Source organism: Hippopotamus amphibius, chromosome X, assembly GCF_030028045.1.
Source record: "Hippopotamus amphibius kiboko isolate mHipAmp2 chromosome X, mHipAmp2.hap2, whole genome shotgun sequence".
In the NCBI taxonomy this organism is placed as follows: domain Eukaryota; kingdom Metazoa; phylum Chordata; class Mammalia; order Artiodactyla; family Hippopotamidae; genus Hippopotamus; species Hippopotamus amphibius.
This window is the reverse complement of record NC_080203.1, coordinates 87891554-87912623: the sequence shown is the minus strand read 5'-3', so window position 1 is coordinate 87912623 and position 21070 is coordinate 87891554. Positions and strand designations below refer to the sequence as shown.

The following is a 21070-nucleotide window of genomic DNA, read 5'->3' as shown; positions in this document are numbered from 1 at the left end:
AACACCGACAACCCTGCAGAGAATCCCAGCAGTGGGCTTGCAGTTTCTTCCTTGTATCTTCAGGCTCCTCCTGGCCTCTTGCTTGTCTGCTCCGCACCTCTTCCGAGGCAGCAACCTCTGTTCTCCTGAAATCGAGTGCTTCACTGGGAGAAAGATGCGGTGGGTCAGTGGCAGGCAGGTCCCGGGGAGGTCCAGAAGCTTTTGGACCCTTCTGTAGGGGAGTCACAAGGGTCCGGAAGACGCCCCCGGGATGCCTTCCTGCGTGCAACCCCGAGTGCTCCTTTTGTGCCCAGGGGTGGGACTTGTGCGGATGGGATGGGTCACACAGGAGGGTCTTGGGGAAGGCCACTCGGCCTAGTCTACAGCTGTCCACAGGTTCGCCTTCGGGGTCTTTCTGCCCACAGGCCTTGGTAGCCAGGTTGTCAGGCTTCAATTCTGCACCAGGTGCCGGTCCACATGTCACGCTCAATTTCTCCAGCTGCCCTCCCCCCCCCCACCCCGCCCAGTGAATTTTTAATCCTGGGGCGGGTGTGTGTGTGTGGGGGGGGGGGGGGAGGGCACGTGGGGCTTGGGGTTTGGAGGGTCAGGTGTCAGAAGGGAGCTTGGTGGGGTTGGTTTGGCATGGAGATCTGTCATCTGCTTGTCAGCCTGACCCCTGACCCTAGCGTAGTAGTCACCCTGGGAGACCCGTGAGATCTTACAGGGGAAATTCTGGATCCCCCATAAACACACATACAGACACAGACACGCACGCACACGCACATGGTCGCGTGCATGCACACGCACACATCTCACAAACCACTTCTGAAGAGCCACCGGACACGTGGAGGGAATGCTGCGTTTCCAGGCAGACACTCAAAACGAGGGATCAGGGCCTTTCTCCAGAGCAGATTGGAATGTGTGGACACAAGCTACACGCACAACCTATAAGCTGAGAGTTCCCTTTTCAAGCTGAGAGTTCCTGTGGACTACAGCCCGGGTGACAGAGAGCTGTGAGGAAAGGTTCTGAAGAGGTAAGGGAAGAAGCAGCCAGGCTGTTTAGGAGTTTTTGTTGAAACAAAGTGGAAAAAAGAAAAACGTGTTCATGGAATCTCAAAAGATTGCTGCTCATCACACACACACACTCTCTCTCTCACTCCCACACACACACACACACACACACACACACACCGAGAGACACCCACAAAGCAAAGCCAGAAAGCAAAACCCCACAACCCCACACCAGACACGTCAAGTCAGTGATCTGAGCGCTTTTCTGCGTCTGGGCGCGTTGAAATCTTTCCTAGATGTGCATCTGAACTATCCAGGGGCAAGTATCCTGCTTTTCTGCATCCCGAATTCCCCTAAGGGGGCACCTTTGGGGGCAGCTGCTGTGGCTGAAGGGCGACAACCTTTGTTTCCTGAAAAGGCCGGTGGCCACCTTGGTGTGAGTGTTTAAGGATGTCGTGGCCATGCGACCCCGTGCCTCGTGAGGGAGCAGCGTGGAAGGTGATCCTGAGGCTCTTTACAGTTTGCTCAATGTTTCCTTTCTGTGCTCCTCTGAAGTCTCCCTAGGTGTGTAGAGCGAGCAGGAGGGAGCTCCACAGGAAAGCAAACCCGCGTCCCAGGGATTTCCCACACTCAGAAGTATCTTAAGGACTCTTAGGATTGAGGAGTGGCTGTTTCGGACATTCTTCTACGCCAAGCTGTCCCGCAAAGTAGGCCAACCTTTGAAATTGGTGAGAGAAACCAAACTCACGGGAAACAGCCCATGAAAACCAAAGTCACCACCTTCCTGTCAGGTAGGACCTAAGGTGGATCTTTCCCAGGCATTGAACATCAGGGCACGTCTGACACTTGCTTGGGGAAAATGCAAGGAGGGAGGAGGGCAGGGATTATTGGGACCAGCAAGTGGTGGAATCCCTACTCTCAGCACCACTGCACACTTTTCCCTGCCTTCGCCAGGGCTTACGTTTGTGAACACTCGGGCGCACACCCACACACCCATTCACAGGGTTACACTCAGGAGAGCACGCCTGCGCAGGGCCCCAGCCCTGGCACCCAGTCTGCCTGTCTCAGTGGACCCGACGGTTGCCCTTCCTTCCTGGTTCCCTGTTCTTCCTCCTTGCCCCTTTCTGTTTGTCTTTCCACTCCCCAGCTGGGCAGTGCAGCGTCGCAAAACAGGCCCCTCTCTGGACAGGGTTCAGCCCCTTGCCTGAGTGGCTGAGACTTTGCCTTGGCGGGTGGCTCTTCCCTTAGGAGGCCCCAGGAGGCCACGGCTGGTTCCACCTGCCCACTCGGGACACAGTGCACTGGAGATCACCGTCATGCTTCGCCTGCACTGGGGTTCTTTCTTTTGCTTTCAGTTTGCTTTCCACTTTCAGCTCCTTCCTTTCACTCACTTCCTCACTTTCAGTTCTTCGCCCTGTCCGGAAGGCAGGGTTGGGCTGGCGCCTGGGGGCACCAACCCGGCCAATACTTTTACTTTTCCCGTGGAAGGGAAACTGCCCCGCGTGGACTGGGGTTGTGAGGGGCATTCCCTCACAACCATCCCTTAATTACCATCGGGGATTACGTCATCCCGCTCGTGTCCCTTACCTCCCCCCCTTTAACCCTAGGGTTCCCAGGATCCTCCCTGCCCTTTCCGTGCCCTGCATGCATACCCGGGGCTCTTTGGCCCTTTGGCGCCTACCCAGGACACACTCAGGGTGTCCCGGGGTGACTCCGCCTCTCCTTTTGCCTTCTGTATGCCAGGCGCAGGCAGGCCTGCTGCTGGGGTGGAGCCCTTGATGGCACTCAGGAGGGATCTCCCCCCCGCACCCCCCTGCCCACTCCCATCCCCGCCTTCCCCGACGACGAGGGGCTGCCTGGAGGCCTGTCCCTAGGTCTCGGGCCAACTTGTGTCTCCCTGGCACTCCTTGTGTGTGTTGCCTGTGATAAACAGTCAGCGCCCCTGCACTAGATCCATGGCAGCCTTGGAGGTGGCCTGGTGATGGTGGTGGTGGATTACTGCTTCCCTCTATTCCTTTCACTTTCTATTCTTAGCTGGCCTGGTGTCCTTAGCGCCCTCCTGGCACCTCAGCTCTTTGGTTAAGGGGGAGGTACAGGTGTAGGAGAAGGCAGTAGTGTGGCTCGGATTCGAGTCTTCCCCGTCATTATCGACACCTTCGCCCTTCTCCAGTGGTGGAGGTCCTTGTCGTCCTAGAGACCCCCACCCCGCCCGCCCCCCCCCCCCCAAAAAAAAACAACTAAACGGAACACCGAAGGTGATCCAGGAGTTACTTTGCAGTGAAACAGCATGAGGCACTCAAGGCTTGCAAAATACCTCTTGACTTTCCATTCCTTGCCTTTTTCTCCTTACGGAAGCCCTTAAAGTCCAAACGTGAGCCAGTAGGAACCTCCTCAAGTTGCGCCCTGCTTCCTTTTGGTTCCCAATGCAGTGGCGTGAACGGAGCAATATAGACTTCACTGTATGCTTGCAAGCGGTCGCCTCCACGTCCACAAGCCCAGGCAGGCTGGCGCTGGCCGGCGCCCCCAGGACCAGGACCAGGCACTCAAGCACTCCCACCCGGATACCCACAGCCACACGCACACACAGGCAGGCAAGCACCACAGACAGGTGTGAGAGCATGCCAGCCCTCGCCCACACACACACATACACATACACACACACACAAAACCTCCCTCCCCCCCCCCACAACCACAAACATACTGACACACTCTGTCACCTGTGCTTTCACTGGCACCAGTGCCCTCCCCACCCCACCCCCCACTCCAGCCCCCTCCCGGCAGCAGGCACACAGAGAATGGCTGAAACAGACATTCCCAGAGGGGCTCTCCAAAAGGGACAAGCAGCCATTGTGTCCTCCATGCGTTAGTCATCTGTCAGCGGGTCGACCCAAGCTGCCAGTGGGTCGACCCAAGCTGCCAGTGTAAACCTGAAGCCTCCCTTGTTTAGCCAGATAAATGGGGTCTCCAAGTGGGAGCAGAGTCTGTGCCCACCGTCCACAGGATCTCGGCCCTGTGTGGGGCCCTGTGACGTTTGGTGGCCTTGCAAGGTTCCTGTGTGAGGGCAAGGCCAGCCTGTCCAGAGTCACTCCTAGGTACCCCTTGTGGGGGAGACTCCACGTTGGGCCAGCCATTTCTGGCTGCTCTGTTGGGACAGCCCGAGGTGGTGGCCTCAACCTGAAGCTCCAGGCCTTGCAGGAAGCAGAGTCCTGCAACAAAGTGACTTGCAAGACAGCGATGGTGGCCGCCACCTGGTCCAGGAGAAGTCCTGTGATTTGAACCCTCAGTCAGAGTCACCCAGGAAGGCCGCTTGGTGTGTCCCTTGCCTTTTACTTCTCCCAAGAGCAGGAGTCCAGAACAATGGCTTTGGAGGAAAGGAAGGGGGAAGGGCCTGCAGGGTGGCCAGCCTCCTGGCCAGTGGTCATTTTGTCCTGCGCCTTCGGTGGCCCACCTGGGTCCTGGTGGGTGGCTGGTTTCTTTCCTTTTCTCTCCTCCTTCAAGGGATTGTCTCTGTTGGTTTGCTTTTGGTTTTGGTTTTGGTTTTACCTTGCAAGGGGAGGAGGACCAAGGCCTGATGGGGTGGTGGGGGCAGGGTTAGGAGCTCAGTTGGCATTTATGGAGCCATACTGCCATCAAGCGGAGATTGTTTCTGTCAAGGCCAGTTACCAGGTCTCACGTGATGGAGACAGCCGCAGAGTGGGAAGGAGCTGGCCGCGTGGGGCCGGGGGTGGGGAGGGGGGGAGTGCTGGTGGTGCTGGTGGTGCTGGTGGTGCTGGCGGTGTTGTCCTGAGGGTGCACCTGGCCAGCGGGCTGGTGGCGGTCCCTTCATCTGTGCGCTCTGGACCCCGGTTCCGCGGCTGGGGAAGGCCCTCAGAAACCCCAGGGGCAGCCCCGGCCCCCAGAACGTCTAAGCCCCGCAGCTCCAGGTGAGGAAAGGCGCCTCCGGACCCCAGTGTGGCCGCAGGCAGGGCACCCCGGTACTCCCCAGCAGGGACACCAGAGGAAAAGCTGCAGTATTCCTCTGGGCCCATCCCAAAATGGCTGACAGGGGAAGCTCCGCCCCCTGGGCTGGTCTGTCTGGGAGCTGCCTGCTGTGTGCGGGGCTCCTAGAGCTCCTGCTTTTGCCCACCAGGGTCCCACTGGCAGGCCCGGGGCCCTCGAGGCCCCTGAATCCCCGTGGGGGAAACCTCCTCTGGCTTGGGCAGAGCCCAGACAGCCCAGCAACAGCCTTGCTGATCCCTTTGCTGGGCAGAAGACAACACATTCTCTGCTGCCTGGGCCTTTCACATAACACATTCCGCTGGATGGCACTGTGGCTCCAGAAATGGCAGTCGCCCCTCTCCCTGCCCCCACCAAGCCTTCCTCTCCTGCCTGTAGCCTCCAGACAGTGGAGGGAGTGGGGTGCAGGTGGGGGAAACAATCAGATCGCCTTCCTCCTCCTGCTCCTCCTCCCCCTGCTGGTCCTCCTCCTTCTTCTCCCCATCACCATCATCAAAGGCATCATCAACAGCAGCAGCACTATCCCAGTATCCTCATCACCATCAGTACTCCAGCCCACAGAGCACCCAGCTCCCCTTCAGCTGGGCTCCTCACCAACTTGGCCACTTTGGGTCAAGCCTGCAAGTGTAGCTAAGCTCTTCTTGACTCCCTCCATGCTCTGGTTCACTGTGAACACCGACAACCCTGCAGAGAATCCCAGCAGTGGGCTTGCAGTTTCTTCCTTGTATCTTCAGGCTCCTCCTGGCCTCTTGCTTGTCTGCTCCGCACCTCTTCCGAGGCAGCAACCTCTGTTCTCCTGAAATCGAGTGCTTCACTGGGAGAAAGATGCGGTGGGTCAGTGGCAGGCAGGTCCCGGGGAGGTCCAGAAGCTTTTGGACCCTTCTGTAGGGGAGTCACAAGGGTCCGGAAGACGCCCCCGGGATGCCTTCCTGCGTGCAACCCCGAGTGCTCCTTTTGTGCCCAGGGGTGGGACTTGTGCGGATGGGATGGGTCACACAGGAGGGTCTTGGGGAAGGCCACTCGGCCTAGTCTACAGCTGTCCACAGGTTCGCCTTCGGGGTCTTTCTGCCCACAGGCCTTGGTAGCCAGGTTGTCAGGCTTCAATTCTGCACCAGGTGCCGGTCCACATGTCACGCTCAATTTCTCCAGCTGCCCTCCCCCCCCCCACCCCGCCCAGTGAATTTTTAATCCTGGGGCGGGTGTGTGTGTGTGGGGGGGGGGGGGGAGGGCACGTGGGGCTTGGGGTTTGGAGGGTCAGGTGTCAGAAGGGAGCTTGGTGGGGTTGGTTTGGCATGGAGATCTGTCATCTGCTTGTCAGCCTGACCCCTGACCCTAGCGTAGTAGTCACCCTGGGAGACCCGTGAGATCTTACAGGGGAAATTCTGGATCCCCCATAAACACACATACAGACACAGACACGCACGCACACGCACATGGTCGCGTGCATGCACACGCACACATCTCACAAACCACTTCTGAAGAGCCACCGGACACGTGGAGGGAATGCTGCGTTTCCAGGCAGACACTCAAAACGAGGGATCAGGGCCTTTCTCCAGAGCAGACTGGAATGTGTGGACACAAGCTACACGCACAACCTATAAGCTGAGAGTTCCCTTTTCAAGCTGAGAGTTCCTGTGGACTACAGCCCGGGTGACAGAGAGCTGTGAGGAAAGGTTCTGAAGAGGTAAGGGAAGAAGCAGCCAGGCTGTTTAGGAGTTTTTGTTGAAACAAAGTGGAAAAAAGAAAAACGTGTTCATGGAATCTCAAAAGATTGCTGCTCATCACACACACACACTCTCTCTCTCACTCCCACACACACACACACACACACACACACACACACACACACCGAGAGACACCCACAAAGCAAAGCCAGAAAGCAAAACCCCACAACCCCACACCAGACACGTCAAGTCAGTGATCTGAGCGCTTTTCTGCGTCTGGGCGCGTTGAAATCTTTCCTAGATGTGCATCTGAACTATCCAGGGGCAAGTATCCTGCTTTTCTGCATCCCGAATTCCCCTAAGGGGGCACCTTTGGGGGCAGCTGCTGTGGCTGAAGGGCGACAACCTTTGTTTCCTGAAAAGGCCGGTGGCCACCTTGGTGTGAGTGTTTAAGGATGTCGTGGCCATGCGACCCCGTGCCTCGTGAGGGAGCAGCGTGGAAGGTGATCCTGAGGCTCTTTACAGTTTGCTCAATGTTTCCTTTCTGTGCTCCTCTGAAGTCTCCCTAGGTGTGTAGAGCGAGCAGGAGGGAGCTCCACAGGAAAGCAAACCCGCGTCCCAGGGATTTCCCACACTCAGAAGTATCTTAAGGACTCTTAGGATTGAGGAGTGGCTGTTTCGGACATTCTTCTACGCCAAGCTGTCCCGCGAAGTAGGCCAACCTTTGAAATTGGTGAGAGAAACCAAACTCACGGGAAACAGCCCATGAAAACCAAAGTCACCACCTTCCTGTCAGGTAGGACCTAAGGTGGATCTTTCCCAGGCATTGAACATCAGGGCACGTCTGACACTTGCTTGGGGAAAATGCAAGGAGGGAGGAGGGCAGGGATTATTGGGACCAGCAAGTGGTGGAATCCCTACTCTCAGCACCACTGCACACTTTTCCCTGCCTTCGCCAGGGCTTACGTTTGTGAACACTCGGGCGCACACCCACACACCCATTCACAGGGTTACACTCAGGAGAGCACGCCTGCGCAGGGCCCCAGCCCTGGCACCCAGTCTGCCTGTCTCAGTGGACCCGACGGTTGCCCTTCCTTCCTGGTTCCCTGTTCTTCCTCCTTGCCCCTTTCTGTTTGTCTTTCCACTCCCCAGCTGGGCAGTGCAGCGTCGCAAAACAGGCCCCTCTCTGGACAGGGTTCAGCCCCTTGCCTGAGTGGCTGAGACTTTGCCTTGGCGGGTGGCTCTTCCCTTAGGAGGCCCCAGGAGGCCACGGCTGGTTCCACCTGCCCACTCGGGACACAGTGCACTGGAGATCACCGTCATGCTTCGCCTGCACTGGGGTTCTTTCTTTTGCTTTCAGTTTGCTTTCCACTTTCAGCTCCTTCCTTTCACTCACTTCCTCACTTTCAGTTCTTCGCCCTGTCCGGAAGGCAGGGTTGGGCTGGCGCCTGGGGGCACCAACCCGGCCAATACTTTTACTTTTCCCGTGGAAGGGAAACTGCCCCGCGTGGACTGGGGTTGTGAGGGGCATTCCCTCACAACCATCCCTTAATTACCATCGGGGATTACGTCATCCCGCTCGTGTCCCTTACCTCCCCCCCTTTAACCCTAGGGTTCCCAGGATCCTCCCTGCCCTTTCCGTGCCCTGCATGCATACCCGGGGCTCTTTGGCCCTTTGGCGCCTACCCAGGACACACTCAGGGTGTCCCGGGGTGACTCCGCCTCTCCTTTTGCCTTCTGTATGCCAGGCGCAGGCAGGCCTGCTGCTGGGGTGGAGCCCTTGATGGCACTCAGGAGGGATCTCCCCCCCGCACCCCCCTGCCCACTCCCATCCCCGCCTTCCCCGACGACGAGGGGCTGCCTGGAGGCCTGTCCCTAGGTCTCGGGCCAACTTGTGTCTCCCTGGCACTCCTTGTGTGTGTTGCCTGTGATAAACAGTCAGCGCCCCTGCACTAGATCCATGGCAGCCTTGGAGGTGGCCTGGTGATGGTGGTGGTGGATTACTGCTTCCCTCTATTCCTTTCACTTTCTATTCTTAGCTGGCCTGGTGTCCTTAGCGCCCTCCTGGCACCTCAGCTCTTTGGTTAAGGGGGAGGTACAGGTGTAGGAGAAGGCAGTAGTGTGGCTCGGATTCGAGTCTTCCCCGTCATTATCGACACCTTCGCCCTTCTCCAGTGGTGGAGGTCCTTGTCGTCCTAGAGACCCCCACCCCGCCCGCCCCCCCCCCCCAAAAAAAAACAACTAAACGGAACACCGAAGGTGATCCAGGAGTTACTTTGCAGTGAAACAGCATGAGGCACTCAAGGCTTGCAAAATACCTCTTGACTTTCCATTCCTTGCCTTTTTCTCCTTACGGAAGCCCTTAAAGTCCAAACGTGAGCCAGTAGGAACCTCCTCAAGTTGCGCCCTGCTTCCTTTTGGTTCCCAATGCAGTGGCGTGAACGGAGCAATATAGACTTCACTGTATGCTTGCAAGCGGTCGCCTCCACGTCCACAAGCCCAGGCAGGCTGGCGCTGGCCGGCGCCCCCAGGACCAGGACCAGGCACTCAAGCACTCCCACCCGGATACCCACAGCCACACGCACACACAGGCAGGCAAGCACCACAGACAGGTGTGAGAGCATGCCAGCCCTCGCCCACACACACACATACACATACACACACACACAAAACCTCCCTCCCCCCCCCCCCACAACCACAAACATACTGACACACTCTGTCACCTGTGCTTTCACTGGCACCAGTGCCCTCCCCACCCCACCCCCCACTCCAGCCCCCTCCCGGCAGCAGGCACACAGAGAATGGCTGAAACAGACATTCCCAGAGGGGCTCTCCAAAAGGGACAAGCAGCCATTGTGTCCTCCATGCGTTAGTCATCTGTCAGCGGGTCGACCCAAGCTGCCAGTGGGTCGACCCAAGCTGCCAGTGTAAACCTGAAGCCTCCCTTGTTTAGCCAGATAAATGGGGTCTCCAAGTGGGAGCAGAGTCTGTGCCCACCGTCCACAGGATCTCGGCCCTGTGTGGGGCCCTGTGACGTTTGGTGGCCTTGCAAGGTTCCTGTGTGAGGGCAAGGCCAGCCTGTCCAGAGTCACTCCTAGGTACCCCTTGTGGGGGAGACTCCACGTTGGGCCAGCCATTTCTGGCTGCTCTGTTGGGACAGCCCGAGGTGGTGGCCTCAACCTGAAGCTCCAGGCCTTGCAGGAAGCAGAGTCCTGCAACAAAGTGACTTGCAAGACAGCGATGGTGGCCGCCACCTGGTCCAGGAGAAGTCCTGTGATTTGAACCCTCAGTCAGAGTCACCCAGGAAGGCCGCTTGGTGTGTCCCTTGCCTTTTACTTCTCCCAAGAGCAGGAGTCCAGAACAATGGCTTTGGAGGAAAGGAAGGGGGAAGGGCCTGCAGGGTGGCCAGCCTCCTGGCCAGTGGTCATTTTGTCCTGCGCCTTCGGTGGCCCACCTGGGTCCTGGTGGGTGGCTGGTTTCTTTCCTTTTCTCTCCTCCTTCAAGGGATTGTCTCTGTTGGTTTGCTTTTGGTTTTGGTTTTGGTTTTACCTTGCAAGGGGAGGAGGACCAAGGCCTGATGGGGTGGTGGGGGCAGGGTTAGGAGCTCAGTTGGCATTTATGGAGCCATACTGCCATCAAGCGGAGATTGTTTCTGTCAAGGCCAGTTACCAGGTCTCACGTGATGGAGACAGCCGCAGAGTGGGAAGGAGCTGGCCGCGTGGGGCCGGGGGTGGGGAGGGGGGGAGTGCTGGTGGTGCTGGTGGTGCTGGTGGTGCTGGCGGTGTTGTCCTGAGGGTGCACCTGGCCAGCGGGCTGGTGGCGGTCCCTTCATCTGTGCGCTCTGGACCCCGGTTCCGCGGCTGGGGAAGGCCCTCAGAAACCCCAGGGGCAGCCCCGGCCCCCAGAACGTCTAAGCCCCGCAGCTCCAGGTGAGGAAAGGCGCCTCCGGACCCCAGTGTGGCCGCAGGCAGGGCACCCCGGTACTCCCCAGCAGGGACACCAGAGGAAAAGCTGCAGTATTCCTCTGGGCCCATCCCAAAATGGCTGACAGGGGAAGCTCCGCCCCCTGGGCTGGTCTGTCTGGGAGCTGCCTGCTGTGTGCGGGGCTCCTAGAGCTCCTGCTTTTGCCCACCAGGGTCCCACTGGCAGGCACGGGGCCCTCGAGGCCCCTGAATCCCCGTGGGGGAAACCTCCTCTGGCTTGGGCAGAGCCCAGACAGCCCAGCAACAGCCTTGCTGATCCCTTTGCTGGGCAGAAGACAACACATTCTCTGCTGCCTGGGCCTTTCACATAACACATTCCGCTGGATGGCACTGTGGCTCCAGAAATGGCAGTCGCCCCTCTCCCTGCCCCCACCAAGCCTTCCTCTCCTGCCTGTAGCCTCCAGACAGTGGAGGGAGTGGGGTGCAGGTGGGGGAAACAATCAGATCGCCTTCCTCCTCCTGCTCCTCCTCCCCCTGCTGGTCCTCCTCCTTCTTCTCCCCATCACCATCATCAAAGGCATCATCAACAGCAGCAGCACTATCCCAGTATCCTCATCACCATCAGTACTCCAGCCCACAGAGCACCCAGCTCCCCTTCAGCTGGGCTCCTCACCAACTTGGCCACTTTGGGTCAAGCCTGCAAGTGTAGCTAAGCTCTTCTTGACTCCCTCCATGCTCTGGTTCACTGTGAACACCGACAACCCTGCAGAGAATCCCAGCAGTGGGCTTGCAGTTTCTTCCTTGTATCTTCAGGCTCCTCCTGGCCTCTTGCTTGTCTGCTCCGCACCTCTTCCGAGGCAGCAACCTCTGTTCTCCTGAAATCGAGTGCTTCACTGGGAGAAAGATGCGGTGGGTCAGTGGCAGGCAGGTCCCGGGGAGGTCCAGAAGCTTTTGGACCCTTCTGTAGGGGAGTCACAAGGGTCCGGAAGACGCCCCCGGGATGCCTTCCTGCGTGCAACCCCGAGTGCTCCTTTTGTGCCCAGGGGTGGGACTTGTGCGGATGGGATGGGTCACACAGGAGGGTCTTGGGGAAGGCCACTCGGCCTAGTCTACAGCTGTCCACAGGTTCGCCTTCGGGGTCTTTCTGCCCACAGGCCTTGGTAGCCAGGTTGTCAGGCTTCAATTCTGCACCAGGTGCCGGTCCACATGTCACGCTCAATTTCTCCAGCTGCCCTCCCCCCCCCCACCCCGCCCAGTGAATTTTTAATCCTGGGGCGGGTGTGTGTGTGTGGGGGGGGGGGAGGGCACGTGGGGCTTGGGGTTTGGAGGGTCAGGTGTCAGAAGGGAGCTTGGTGGGGTTGGTTTGGCATGGAGATCTGTCATCTGCTTGTCAGCCTGACCCCTGACCCTAGCGTAGTAGTCACCCTGGGAGACCCGTGAGATCTTACAGGGGAAATTCTGGATCCCCCATAAACACACATACAGACACAGACACGCACGCACACGCACATGGTCGCGTGCATGCACACGCACACATCTCACAAACCACTTCTGAAGAGCCACCGGACACGTGGAGGGAATGCTGCGTTTCCAGGCAGACACTCAAAACGAGGGATCAGGGCCTTTCTCCAGAGCAGATTGGAATGTGTGGACACAAGCTACACGCACAACCTATAAGCTGAGAGTTCCCTTTTCAAGCTGAGAGTTCCTGTGGACTACAGCCCGGGTGACAGAGAGCTGTGAGGAAAGGTTCTGAAGAGGTAAGGGAAGAAGCAGCCAGGCTGTTTAGGAGTTTTTGTTGAAACAAAGTGGAAAAAAGAAAAACGTGTTCATGGAATCTCAAAAGATTGCTGCTCATCACACACACACACTCTCTCTCTCACTCCCACACACACACACACACACACACACACACACACACACACACCGAGAGACACCCACAAAGCAAAGCCAGAAAGCAAAACCCCACAACCCCACACCAGACACGTCAAGTCAGTGATCTGAGCGCTTTTCTGCGTCTGGGCGCGTTGAAATCTTTCCTAGATGTGCATCTGAACTATCCAGGGGCAAGTATCCTGCTTTTCTGCATCCCGAATTCCCCTAAGGGGGCACCTTTGGGGGCAGCTGCTGTGGCTGAAGGGCGACAACCTTTGTTTCCTGAAAAGGCCGGTGGCCACCTTGGTGTGAGTGTTTAAGGATGTCGTGGCCATGCGACCCCGTGCCTCGTGAGGGAGCAGCGTGGAAGGTGATCCTGAGGCTCTTTACAGTTTGCTCAATGTTTCCTTTCTGTGCTCCTCTGAAGTCTCCCTAGGTGTGTAGAGCGAGCAGGAGGGAGCTCCACAGGAAAGCAAACCCGCGTCCCAGGGATTTCCCACACTCAGAAGTATCTTAAGGACTCTTAGGATTGAGGAGTGGCTGTTTCGGACATTCTTCTACGCCAAGCTGTCCCGCGAAGTAGGCCAACCTTTGAAATTGGTGAGAGAAACCAAACTCACGGGAAACAGCCCATGAAAACCAAAGTCACCACCTTCCTGTCAGGTAGGACCTAAGGTGGATCTTTCCCAGGCATTGAACATCAGGGCACGTCTGACACTTGCTTGGGGAAAATGCAAGGAGGGAGGAGGGCAGGGATTATTGGGACCAGCAAGTGGTGGAATCCCTACTCTCAGCACCACTGCACACTTTTCCCTGCCTTCGCCAGGGCTTACGTTTGTGAACACTCGGGCGCACACCCACACACCCATTCACAGGGTTACACTCAGGAGAGCACGCCTGCGCAGGGCCCCAGCCCTGGCACCCAGTCTGCCTGTCTCAGTGGACCCGACGGTTGCCCTTCCTTCCTGGTTCCCTGTTCTTCCTCCTTGCCCCTTTCTGTTTGTCTTTCCACTCCCCAGCTGGGCAGTGCAGCGTCGCAAAACAGGCCCCTCTCTGGACAGGGTTCAGCCCCTTGCCTGAGTGGCTGAGACTTTGCCTTGGCGGGTGGCTCTTCCCTTAGGAGGCCCCAGGAGGCCACGGCTGGTTCCACCTGCCCACTCGGGACACAGTGCACTGGAGATCACCGTCATGCTTCGCCTGCACTGGGGTTCTTTCTTTTGCTTTCAGTTTGCTTTCCACTTTCAGCTCCTTCCTTTCACTCACTTCCTCACTTTCAGTTCTTCGCCCTGTCCGGAAGGCAGGGTTGGGCTGGCGCCTGGGGGCACCAACCCGGCCAATACTTTTACTTTTCCCGTGGAAGGGAAACTGCCCCGCGTGGACTGGGGTTGTGAGGGGCATTCCCTCACAACCATCCCTTAATTACCATCGGGGATTACGTCATCCCGCTCGTGTCCCTTACCTCCCCCCCTTTAACCCTAGGGTTCCCAGGATCCTCCCTGCCCTTTCCGTGCCCTGCATGCATACCCGGGGCTCTTTGGCCCTTTGGCGCCTACCCAGGACACACTCAGGGTGTCCCGGGGTGACTCCGCCTCTCCTTTTGCCTTCTGTATGCCAGGCGCAGGCAGGCCTGCTGCTGGGGTGGAGCCCTTGATGGCACTCAGGAGGGATCTCCCCCCGCACCCCCCTGCCCACTCCCATCCCCGCCTTCCCCGACGACGAGGGGCTGCCTGGAGGCCTGTCCCTAGGTCTCGGGCCAACTTGTGTCTCCCTGGCACTCCTTGTGTGTGTTGCCTGTGATAAACAGTCAGCGCCCCTGCACTAGATCCATGGCAGCCTTGGAGGTGGCCTGGTGATGGTGGTGGTGGATTACTGCTTCCCTCTATTCCTTTCACTTTCTATTCTTAGCTGGCCTGGTGTCCTTAGCGCCCTCCTGGCACCTCAGCTCTTTGGTTAAGGGGGAGGTACAGGTGTAGGAGAAGGCAGTAGTGTGGCTCGGATTCGAGTCTTCCCCGTCATTATCGACACCTTCGCCCTTCTCCAGTGGTGGAGGTCCTTGTCGTCCTAGAGACCCCCACCCCGCCCGCCCCCCCCCCCCAAAAAAAAACAACTAAACGGAACACCGAAGGTGATCCAGGAGTTACTTTGCAGTGAAACAGCATGAGGCACTCAAGGCTTGCAAAATACCTCTTGACTTTCCATTCCTTGCCTTTTTCTCCTTACGGAAGCCCTTAAAGTCCAAACGTGAGCCAGTAGGAACCTCCTCAAGTTGCGCCCTGCTTCCTTTTGGTTCCCAATGCAGTGGCGTGAACGGAGCAATATAGACTTCACTGTATGCTTGCAAGCGGTCGCCTCCACGTCCACAAGCCCAGGCAGGCTGGCGCTGGCCGGCGCCCCCAGGACCAGGACCAGGCACTCAAGCACTCCCACCCGGATACCCACAGCCACACGCACACACAGGCAGGCAAGCACCACAGACAGTTGTGAGAGCATGCCAGCCCTCGCCCACACACACACATACACATACACACACACACAAAACCTCCCTCCCCCCCCCCCCACAACCACAAACATACTGACACACTCTGTCACCTGTGCTTTCACTGGCACCAGTGCCCTCCCCACCCCACCCCCCACTCCAGCCCCCTCCCGGCAGCAGGCACACAGAGAATGGCTGAAACAGACATTCCCAGAGGGGCTCTCCAAAAGGGACAAGCAGCCATTGTGTCCTCCATGCGTTAGTCATCTGTCAGCGGGTCGACCCAAGCTGCCAGTGGGTCGACCCAAGCTGCCAGTGTAAACCTGAAGCCTCCCTTGTTTAGCCAGATAAATGGGGTCTCCAAGTGGGAGCAGAGTCTGTGCCCACCGTCCACAGGATCTCGGCCCTGTGTGGGGCCCTGTGACGTTTGGTGGCCTTGCAAGGTTCCTGTGTGAGGGCAAGGCCAGCCTGTCCAGAGTCACTCCTAGGTACCCCTTGTGGGGGAGACTCCACGTTGGGCCAGCCATTTCTGGCTGCTCTGTTGGGACAGCCCGAGGTGGTGGCCTCAACCTGAAGCTCCAGGCCTTGCAGGAAGCAGAGTCCTGCAACAAAGTGACTTGCAAGACAGCGATGGTGGCCGCCACCTGGTCCAGGAGAAGTCCTGTGATTTGAACCCTCAGTCAGAGTCACCCAGGAAGGCCGCTTGGTGTGTCCCTTGCCTTTTACTTCTCCCAAGAGCAGGAGTCCAGAACAATGGCTTTGGAGGAAAGGAAGGGGGAAGGGCCTGCAGGGTGGCCAGCCTCCTGGCCAGTGGTCATTTTGTCCTGCGCCTTCGGTGGCCCACCTGGGTCCTGGTGGGTGGCTGGTTTCTTTCCTTTTCTCTCCTCCTTCAAGGGATTGTCTCTGTTGGTTTGCTTTTGGTTTTGGTTTTGGTTTTACCTTGCAAGGGGAGGAGGACCAAGGCCTGATGGGGTGGTGGGGGCAGGGTTAGGAGCTCAGTTGGCATTTATGGAGCCATACTGCCATCAAGCGGAGATTGTTTCTGTCAAGGCCAGTTACCAGGTCTCACGTGATGGAGACAGCCGCAGAGTGGGAAGGAGCTGGCCGCGTGGGGCCGGGGGTGGGGAGGGGGGGAGTGCTGGTGGTGCTGGTGGTGCTGGTGGTGCTGGCGGTGTTGTCCTGAGGGTGCACCTGGCCAGCGGGCTGGTGGCGGTCCCTTCATCTGTGCGCTCTGGACCCCGGTTCCGCGGCTGGGGAAGGCCCTCAGAAACCCCAGGGGCAGCCCCGGCCCCCAGAACGTCTAAGCCCCGCAGCTCCAGGTGAGGAAAGGCGCCTCCGGACCCCAGTGTGGCCGCAGGCAGGGCACCCCGGTACTCCCCAGCAGGGACACCAGAGGAAAAGCTGCAGTATTCCTCTGGGCCCATCCCAAAATGGCTGACAGGGGAAGCTCCGCCCCCTGGGCTGGTCTGTCTGGGAGCTGCCTGCTGTGTGCGGGGCTCCTAGAGCTCCTGCTTTTGCCCACCAGGGTCCCACTGGCAGGCACGGGGCCCTCGAGGCCCCTGAATCCCCGTGGGGGAAACCTCCTCTGGCTTGGGCAGAGCCCAGACAGCCCAGCAACAGCCTTGCTGATCCCTTTGCTGGGCAGAAGACAACACATTCTCTGCTGCCTGGGCCTTTCACATAACACATTCCGCTGGATGGCACTGTGGCTCCAGAAATGGCAGTCGCCCCTCTCCCTGCCCCCACCAAGCCTTCCTCTCCTGCCTGTAGCCTCCAGACAGTGGAGGGAGTGGGGTGCAGGTGGGGGAAACAATCAGATCGCCTTCCTCCTCCTGCTCCTCCTCCCCCTGCTGGTCCTCCTCCTTCTTCTCCCCATCACCATCATCAAAGGCATCATCAACAGCAGCAGCACTATCCCAGTATCCTCATCACCATCAGTACTCCAGCCCACAGAGCACCCAGCTCCCCTTCAGCTGGGCTCCTCACCAACTTGGCCACTTTGGGTCAAGCCTGCAAGTGTAGCTAAGCTCTTCTTGACTCCCTCCATGCTCTGGTTCACTGTGAACACCGACAACCCTGCAGAGAATCCCAGCAGTGGGCTTGCAGTTTCTTCCTTGTATCTTCAGGCTCCTCCTGGCCTCTTGCTTGTCTGCTCCGCACCTCTTCCGAGGCAGCAACCTCTGTTCTCCTGAAATCGAGTGCTTCACTGGGAGAAAGATGCGGTGGGTCAGTGGCAGGCAGGTCCCGGGGAGGTCCAGAAGCTTTTGGACCCTTCTGTAGGGGAGTCACAAGGGTCCGGAAGACGCCCCCGGGATGCCTTCCTGCGTGCAACCCCGAGTGCTCCTTTTGTGCCCAGGGGTGGGACTTGTGCGGATGGGATGGGTCACACAGGAGGGTCTTGGGGAAGGCCACTCGGCCTAGTCTACAGCTGTCCACAGGTTCGCCTTCGGGGTCTTTCTGCCCACAGGCCTTGGTAGCCAGGTTGTCAGGCTTCAATTCTGCACCAGGTGCCGGTCCACATGTCACGCTCAATTTCTCCAGCTGCCCTCCCCCCCCCCACCCCGCCCAGTGAATTTTTAATCCTGGGGCGGGTGTGTGTGTGTGGGGGGGGGGGGGGGAGGGCACGTGGGGCTTGGGGTTTGGAGGGTCAGGTGTCAGAAGGGAGCTTGGTGGGGTTGGTTTGGCATGGAGATCTGTCATCTGCTTGTCAGCCTGACCCCTGACCCTAGCGTAGTAGTCACCCTGGGAGACCCGTGAGATCTTACAGGGGAAATTCTGGATCCCCCATAAACACACATACAGACACAGACACGCACGCACACGCACATGGTCGCGTGCATGCACACGCACACATCTCACAAACCACTTCTGAAGAGCCACCGGACACGTGGAGGGAATGCTGCGTTTCCAGGCAGACACTCAAAACGAGGGATCAGGGCCTTTCTCCAGAGCAGACTGGAATGTGTGGACACAAGCTACACGCACAACCTATAAGCTGAGAGTTCCCTTTTCAAGCTGAGAGTTCCTGTGGACTACAGCCCGGGTGACAGAGAGCTGTGAGGAAAGGTTCTGAAGAGGTAAGGGAAGAAGCAGCCAGGCTGTTTAGGAGTTTTTGTTGAAACAAAGTGGAAAAAAGAAAAACGTGTTCATGGAATCTCAAAAGATTGCTGCTCATCACACACACACACTCTCTCTCTCACTCCCACACACACACACACACACACACACACACACACACACACCGAGAGACACCCACAAAGCAAAGCCAGAAAGCAAAACCCCACAACCCCACACCAGACACGTCAAGTCAGTGATCTGAGCGCTTTTCTGCGTCTGGGCGCGTTGAAATCTTTCCTAGATGTGCATCTGAACTATCCAGGGGCAAGTATCCTGCTTTTCTGCATCCCGAATTCCCCTAAGGGGGCACCTTTGGGGGCAGCTGCTGTGGCTGAAGGGCGACAACCTTTGTTTCCTGAAAAGGCCGGTGGCCACCTTGGTGTGAGTGTTTAAGGATGTCGTGGCCATGCGACCCCGTGCCTCGTGAGGGAGCAGCGTGGAAGGTGATCCTGAGGCTCTTTACAGTTTGCTCAATGTTTCCTTTCTGTGCTCCTCTGAAGTCTCCCTAGGTGTGTAGAGCGAGCAGGAGGGAGCTCCACAGGAAAGCAAACCCGCGTCCCAGGGATTTCCCACACTCAGAAGTATCTTAAGGACTCTTAGGATTGAGGAGTGGCTGTTTCGGACATTCTTCTACGCCAAGCTGTCCCGCGAAGTAGGCCAACCTTTGAAATTGGTGAGAGAAACCAAACTCACGGGAAACAGCCCATGAAAACCAAAGTCACCACCTTCCTGTCAGGTAGGACCTAAGGTGGATCTTTCCCAGGCATTGAACATCAGGGCACGTCTGACACTTGCTTGGGGAAAATGCAAGGAGGGAGGAGGGCAGGGATTATTGGGACCAGCAAGTGGTGGAATCCCTACTCTCAGCACCACTGCACACTTTTCCCTGCCTTCGCCAGGGCTTACGTTTGTGAACACTCGGGCGCACACCCACACACCCATTCACAGGGTTACACTCAGGAGAGCACGCCTGCGCAGGGCCCCAGCCCTGGCACCCAGTCTGCCTGTCTCAGTGGACCCGACGGTTGCCCTTCCTTCCTGGTTCCCTGTTCTTCCTCCTTGCCCCTTTCTGTTTGTCTTTCCACTCCCCAGCTGGGCAGTGCAGCGTCGCAAAACAGGCCCCTCTCTGGACAGGGTTCAGCCCCTTGCCTGAGTGGCTGAGACTTTGCCTTGGCGGGTGGCTCTTCCCTTAGGAGGCCCCAGGAGGCCACGGCTGGTTCCACCTGCCCACTCGGGACACAGTGCACTGGAGATCACCGTCATGCTTCGCCTGCACTGGGGTTCTTTCTTTTGCTTTCAGTTTGCTTTCCACTTTCAGCTCCTTCCTTTCACTCACTTCCTCACTTTCAGTTCTTCGCCCTGTCCGGAAGGCAGGGTTGGGCTGGCGCCTGGGGGCACCAACCCGGCCAATACTTTTACTTTTCCCGTGGAAGGGAAACTGCCCCGCGTGGACTGGGGTTGTGAGGGGCATTCCCTCACAACCATCCCTTAATTACCATCGGGGATTACGTCATCCCGCTCGTGTCCCTTACCTCCCCCCCTTTAACCCTAGGGTTCCCAGGATCCTCCCTGCCCTTTCCGTGCCCTGCATGCATACCCGGGGCTCTTTGGCCCTTTGGCGCCTACCCAGGACACACTCAGGGTGTCCCGGGGTGACTCCGCCTCTCCTTTTGCCTTCTGTATGCCAGGCGCAGGCAGGCCTGCTGCTGGGGTGGAGCCCTTGATGGCACTCAGGAGGGATCTCCCCCCCGCACCCCCCTGCCCACTCCCATCCCCGCCTTCCCCGACGACGAGGGGCTGCCTGGAGGCCTGTCCCTAGGTCTCGGGCCAACTTGTGTCTCCCTGGCACTCCTTGTGTGTGTTGCCTGTGATAAACAGTCAGCGCCCCTGCACTAGATCCATGGCAGCCTTGGAGGTGGCCTGGTGATGGTGGTGGTGGATTACTGCTTCCCTCTATTCCTTTCACTTTCTATTCTTAGCTGGCCTGGTGTCCTTAGCGCCCTCCTGGCACCTCAGCTCTTTGGTTAAGGGGGAGGTACAGGTGTAGGAGAAGGCAGTAGTGTGGCTCGGATTCGAGTCTTCCCCGTCATTATCGACACCTTCGCCCTTCTCCAGTGGTGGAGGTCCTTGTCGTCCTAGAGACCCCCACCCCGCCCGCCCCCCCCCCCCAAAAAAAAACAACTAAACGGAACACCGAAGGTGATCCAGGAGTTACTTTGCAGTGAAACAGCATGAGGCACTCAAGGCTTGCAAAATACCTCTTGACTTTCCATTCCTTGCCTTTTTCTCCTTACGGAAGCCCTTAAAGTCCAAACGTGAGCCAGTAGGAACCTCCTCAAGTTGCGCCCTGCTTCCTTTTGGTTCCCAATGCAGTGGCGTGAACGGAGCAATATAGACTTCACTGTATGCTTGCAAGCGGTCGCCTCCACGTCCACAAGCCCAGGCAGGCTGGCGCTGGCCGGCGCCCCCAGGACCAGGACCAGGCACTCAAGCACTCCCACCCGGATACCCACAGCCACACGCACACACAGGCAGGCAAGCACCACAGACAGGTGTGAGAGCATGCCAGCCCTCGCCCACACACACACATACACATACACACACACACAAAACCTCCCTCCCCCCCCCCCCACAACCACAAACATACTGACACACTCTGTCACCTGTGCTTTCACTGGCACCAGTGCCCTCCCCACCCCACCCCCCACTCCAGCCCCCTCCCGGCAGCAGGCACACAGAGAATGGCTGAAACAGACATTCCCAGAGGGGCTCTCCAAAAGGGACAAGCAGCCATTGTGTCCTCCATGCGTTAGTCATCTGTCAGCGGGTCGACCCAAGCTGCCAGTGGGTCGACCCAAGCTGCCAGTGTAAACCTGAAGCCTCCCTTGTTTAGCCAGATAAATGGGGTCTCCAAGTGGGAGCAGAGTCTGTGCCCACCGTCCACAGGATCTCGGCCCTGTGTGGGGCCCTGTGACGTTTGGTGGCCTTGCAAGGTTCCTGTGTGAGGGCAAGGCCAGCCTGTCCAGAGT

General features: G+C 58.1%; 1 protein-coding gene across 7 annotated transcripts in view; it reads left to right on the top strand.

Moving 5' to 3' along the window:
* NBDY (negative regulator of P-body association) overlaps positions 1-21070 on the top strand; it is a 339446-nt gene that overhangs the window by 239345 nt on the left and 79031 nt on the right. For 6 of the 7 annotated variants that reach the window (XR_009050428.1, XR_009050425.1, XR_009050427.1 and 3 more), the window contains one exon: positions 1546-1684. The exons of the other annotated variant lie outside the window; for it this stretch is intronic. The gene's annotated coding sequence lies outside the window, so the exon portion shown is untranslated. Of the gene's footprint in view, positions 1-1545; positions 1685-21070 lie in introns of those variants that run through there. 7 annotated transcript variants of the gene reach the window in all.